Genomic DNA, 5,976 nt, shown 5'->3' with positions numbered 1-5,976 from the left:
GAATGCAAATAATGATAAAAATAACTATTTCAATCGAATGTCGAAGGTTTTAACCTTTCTTTAAAGAAGTTTTATAAGTTTTTTTTTACCCATAATAGCAATGCACTTATATCTGTTTACCAATAATAACATTGTTCTTGTGTTTTTTTAATTGATAGAATCAATATCAAACAAGCAGGAAGGAAAGTTCATTGCTATTTGCCTTATATAAAATTCAAGAAAGAGCATTTCAATATTTTTTGGGGATTCTTTTTCATTGTGATCTTATAATTATTTCAAGAAATACCAAAAATACCTTTCATGGACCGTGCTAAGCACGGGCCTTAGCATATTTCTAGTATATATATATATATATATATATATATATATATATATATATATATATATATATATATATATATATATGAAAGCCTTTTAATCTGGTGCCGGCTAGAGGAAATTCATAGGGTTACAGTTCCTCCACGTATCCAACTCTCGGAACGACACAACGTGCACAAATGTCGATTAAATCTTTCTGATCATTGCCTCCCTTCTAACACTTACCTTTTCCAATTCTGATCACCCATCGGTTCTACATCTCTCCAAACGCACGAACGGTTCCTCATCAAGAAAAATCTGACATATCATCCAGAAAATGGAATCAATTATTATGTGACGAATATAAAATTCGCCCAATTCTTGACAACAAATATTCTGAATGTTGAATTAAATAAGAATGATAACATTGATCTTTCTGCCGTCAGCATCTTCCCACCGGTATGTTATCTTCAAGAACCTTAATTTGATTCCAATTGTTTTTTCTGTTTACCGTCAATCCAATCGATGGATTTTCTTCCCGTGTTAAAATCTATTCAAATGGTCGTTTTTCCTTCAATCTGGAAACTCGATTTGGGTGAAATATATGTTCAGGATTAATATTTTCTTTCCAGATAGTAATTATAATTTTTTTTGCCAAATACATCTCCAATTCTACCTATGATTAATGACTGTAACAGGGAAAAATATATTGCTAAGAATTTACATCTTTTCCAATTCTAATTCTGATTAACGATTGCAACAGGGAAAATAGATTGATGAGAGTTTTTCATTAGTTACTTTTACTTTGTATACCTTTGAGATTCAATTATATAAAAGTGACAGATCAAGACAACATTTTTCTTGAGATGTTGTATCGTGGTTGGCTCCCTGTATCTAATTGAATTCATGAGGAAATGGTAAGTAACAATCAATTTTTTTATTGGTTCATCTCAAGTATGTGGGTTGATCTTTTCATATTAATGTCATAATTTTCCCAAGAAACCTTAGAAATGGAGCGCATATGTAGTTACTTGGTGGATTTTCCAATTGTTGGCAAGTTGGTTGATGATATGCCTAAATGAGAAGATGTCATTGTTTCTGGTTGTTTGCTTCAATAAAACTTTTTATACATATGATTATAAAGCCAAGTCCACTTCCTCATATTTTCTTTGCATATTGTTTGTGTTTGTTATGTCAAGAAAATATATATGTTACCGGTTCATGTTTTAGGGAAAGAAATATTGTTTCTGCTGCTGCTTGTGACGGTTTCAATGACTAGCTTATTCAGGTGATGATCAAGAATTTGGAACAAATGATGGAAATGGTTTTAAATTGATTTAAAGATTACGAGAGACTATGTATGATGAAACAAGGAAACTCTTAGCTATCAGATTACTTGAAATGATGAAATTATTACAGCTGGAACGTGAATGAAATTTGATGGTCATATATTTGTCATTATAGAATCCAAAGATCACAAACCATTGAAACATTCAAATGTTGATCAAAGAAATTGCCATAAATAGAATACAATGCAGTCAAAGATTCACATTGAGCATCTGTTGGTTCGAGATCAATATATCCATAGATCTTATCATTCATTCCATATAGAAACCTCACGCAAATGACAAAAACTAATCACTAATTTCAATTTTTTTACTCCTTTTGTGGAAGTTCTTTGTAGCAGATACTCGATTTTACAGGTACCCAAAGCTTCTTCTTTGGGTAATGCTTGATTTATATCCTCATATTTTGTCAAATTTATTGAACAATTTGGTGTAAATTAGTCACTTTTTACAAGCCACCGGAGAAACCAGAGGATGAGGTGGAGAAGTGCCTCACATGGACTTTTACTAAATTTTCAATAGTGATATTAATGTATTTAAGTGCAACTACGAATATCGTTCACAACTGTTAGGAAGTGTTAAAGTATTGGCACCTTCTTCCATTGCAATTCATGTTTTCATACTTGGGAGTACATCTATTCTCTATATATTTCTCATTATTTCTTATGTGTTAATGCAATTTGTTTTGTTTTTATGTAGTCTCGAGTCATTTCGTAGTAGATAGGGATGTCAACTTATATAATTATGATGAAATTATTGAGTTTGATTGGTATAAACTGTGAGATATTATCACATCAGAAACATTGATTTGAAGCCAGCATTGGTATTAACTAAAAGTAGAAGAAAAGGAATTGGCAGAAATAGTCAACGCAAATGAATTTATGGTCTTTAATTATATGGTTCGTCTTCTGCATATGAAAAGGACAAGGAGAAGAACTCGAGTTATCTTTACAAGATTGACTGAAGGGTTTTCTACCGATTGTCATTCTATGCAGCGACTTATTCTTAAAATAACCCTTATATATTGTTTATTATTAAGTCATTGTTTTCTAGCTATGATATGTTGCTTAAAATTCTACTTGATGTGCTATGTTATGCTCCTCAATATTATCTTTGTTGATGAATTTGCTAATTTATACTATACAAGAGTTAAAAGCGTGAGTAATCCATATATCTTCACTGTCATACCTTTTTATGTTATTACATTTAGTTTACATTTTGGATGTGGGTTTTCATTTACTTTTGGCTTTTTGATGTAGGATACATATGATGCTAGCTGCAAAATAGATACAATGATTGATGGATCATAAGCAACTAGAGTGGCATCCATAAGCAACTAGAGTATAGACAGACAATTTGATCGAGAGAAACCCATTACGAGACTCTTTCGTCTATTAGTTAGTCATTATTGTCATTACACATTACATTATTATTTATTGATATGCCTACAAAAATACTTAATTATGAATTATGTTCATGAATGCAAAAAAAAAAAAAAAAAAAAAAAAAAAAACAACAACAACAACTTAATTTATCATGTGATAAGTTTTTAGCACTATATTAAAAAGAGTAAATTGCAACGAATGACACACATCAATTTTATATTACTATTGTCATTATACATTACTTTTTACATGTAACATCACTCTAACTTATAATTTTACCCAAATATAGCAATGTACTTGTTGTTTACCAATGATAGTAACATACTTGTGATTATAAGAATATGCTTTCGCTTTCATTTCTAATTCAAACATTTTATATTGAAAATCCAACAAAATTATATAACAGTAAAAAAAAACCCAAACTACTTTTCGTGGGTCGTGCTTAGCACGGGCCTCAAGTTTTTCTAGTATATATATATATATATATATATATATATATATATATATATATATATATATATATATATATATATATATATATATATATATGGTTATTGGTATTATTGAAATGTGTGAAAAATACATTGAAAACGATAAATATCTATAATCATTGAAGGACCTCTTTGTAGACAATATTTTTTGTTTTATTAGTTGAACGACCTTTCTCGTCTCATATAGTTATGATATTGTTATATAATTATAAACATTTTAATTAGACGTTCTTTCCATAATAAGGTTACCTAATTTAAACATATATTGACAACCAATATACCGTTTTTCTACTACATTAAATATTGACAACTATTTCATTTATTCAAATAAAGTTATATAATATAATTTATAGAATGTTAAATGTTATATGGATTTAATTTTAGTATATCATCAATGGAGATTTTTTCTAAATCATGATTGGTTTATTTTAAATTGATTATGAATATAAGTGCTAGCTTTTATGTTTGTTCTTATTTATTTGGTGTTCGCAAGAACTTTGCATTAGTTTTGGCGCAACTTTGAATAATTTTAGTATATCTTTCAATTATATGAAATATCAAATAATGACATTTCATTATTATTGTGATAATTTAGTTTATATATTGTATTTTTACTAATCTTAACGATCTTATTTTTTCTAATAACCGTAACGCTTTTACTAATTATACTTTTTACAAATCTCCTAATATCTTATAATTTTTATCTTACTTTATAATTTTCATAACTATGTTATTTTCAAGATTGACTGTCTTAATAGTTTTTTTTTTCCAGTCTATTCAATTTTATATTTCATTGTATAATATCATCATTTGTACGTATTCTGAAACTTCACTTTAAAAATGCTTAATGTTTACACCTTGATATTATTTTTTTAATAAATCCGTGTAATAATTATGGAATATATATCTCATTTTAATTAATACTTACTTCCTTTATTATATCAAATTCCTCATTAAAAGGATATAGTTTTGGAAAGTAATAATTATAATTGGGCAGCATTATCTAAGACGTAAATGTTTGATATACTTTTGGCGGAAAAAAATCAGGATCATTAAAAAAATTTATATCAAGAAAATACAAATTTAAATTTGGTGAAATTATGGATGAAATTACTGGCGAAAATTATTTTGGAAAAAGTTGTATTTTGTAAGGTATAATAACATTACAAAATCTGAAATATGTATATTTGTTGTGTAAATTTATAAATTTTATTGTTACTATATAAAAATAAAAAAATAGGTTGATATGATATACAAAAACATAATAATTTCAATGATATTTTAAAATTATGTCATAATTAACCGGATTCTTATGATATAAAAATTAAAAAAAAATCATAATCATCTCTAATATATAAAAGTAACATTTTCGTAATTAATGTCAGTTCCCAAGATAGTTAATTTCTAATTTGTTAAAGGTACGTAATATCTTTTCCTGTTTATTTGAAAAGTTTCAGAAAAGTAGTTAACTGATTTCATGTAATTTGTGATAAAGAAAATCGAAATATATGAATACATATGTAACGTCCCAAAATTCAAGACTAAAAATTTTCTTTTAATAAAACATTACTTAAAGCAAAATCATCAATCCAAACATAATCAGAGTATTAATTTCCAAAACACATGTTCGTTATCAGAGTAAAACATTCTCAGGCTGTCTAATCTATGGTGTGTGCCATGCGATCACCCCGAGCTCTTCCCTCTGCTACCGGAAGTACCTGAAACCAAAACTGAAAACCGTAAGCACGAAGCTTAGTGAGTTCCCCACCCTAGCACATACCATGCATAACCACATACTGCACATACTGGGCCACGCCCGCTATCCTGGGCCTCGCCCCCTACCTCGGGCCCGCCGCTCTAGGCCCCGCCTGGCTTCGAGCCTCGCTCGGATACAGATCTGTTTCACTTAGGCCTCGCCTATCACAGGGCCTCTCCCGCTAACATATAATAGCACATAAACATATCACATCACATAAGCTAAACACATACTAATGTCTTAAGGCCTCGCCTGTCTTTGGGCCCCGCCCTTGTCCTGCTACTGATGAGTCATGGAACCCCGTCCATACTCCTGCTGATAGTGAGGTACGGGCCTAGCCCACCCTCACTCTTTCCCTAACTTGGGCCTCGCCTCTGATCTGCTGCTAATAAGATGTGGAACACCATCCACACTCTGCTATTTGTGAGTTACGGGACCTCGTCCACACTCATCTCCCTACCAGACACATACAAGTATCACACAGACAACATGTATAAACTATCACATAAACCATTCCTTGGGCACCCGCCCACTATCATTAGACCTCGTCCTGAATATCATAATAGCATATTGTGCCTAGGGCTAACCCCTGTGTCTTCTACTCATAACTACATGGGTCGGCATTGTGGCCTTAGACCCATTCACACAAAGGGAAACTCACCTGCATTGGCTGAACTTGCTGATGATCCCACTAGCCGCTG

The 5,976-nt window shown here is 30.6% G+C and overlaps 1 long non-coding RNA gene across 1 annotated transcript; it reads left to right on the top strand.

The window, feature by feature from the left end:
- Positions 1-431: 431 nt before the first annotated feature.
- On the top strand, positions 432-2,251 carry LOC145068490 (uncharacterized). Its single transcript, XR_013688987.1, has 2 exons — positions 432-756; positions 1,061-2,251. It is a non-coding gene; the product is annotated as an uncharacterized LOC145068490 (long non-coding RNA).
- The last annotated feature ends 3,725 nt before the right edge of the window (positions 2,252-5,976 follow it).

This window comes from Lactuca serriola, chromosome 8 (genome assembly GCF_051521515.1).
Source record: "Lactuca serriola cultivar US96UC23 chromosome 8, Lser_US96UC23_V15, whole genome shotgun sequence".
In the NCBI taxonomy this organism is placed as follows: Eukaryota; Viridiplantae; Streptophyta; class Magnoliopsida; order Asterales; family Asteraceae; genus Lactuca; species Lactuca serriola.
Note: the sequence above shows the minus strand (reverse complement) of the source record. Positions and strands in the feature narration are given on the sequence as shown.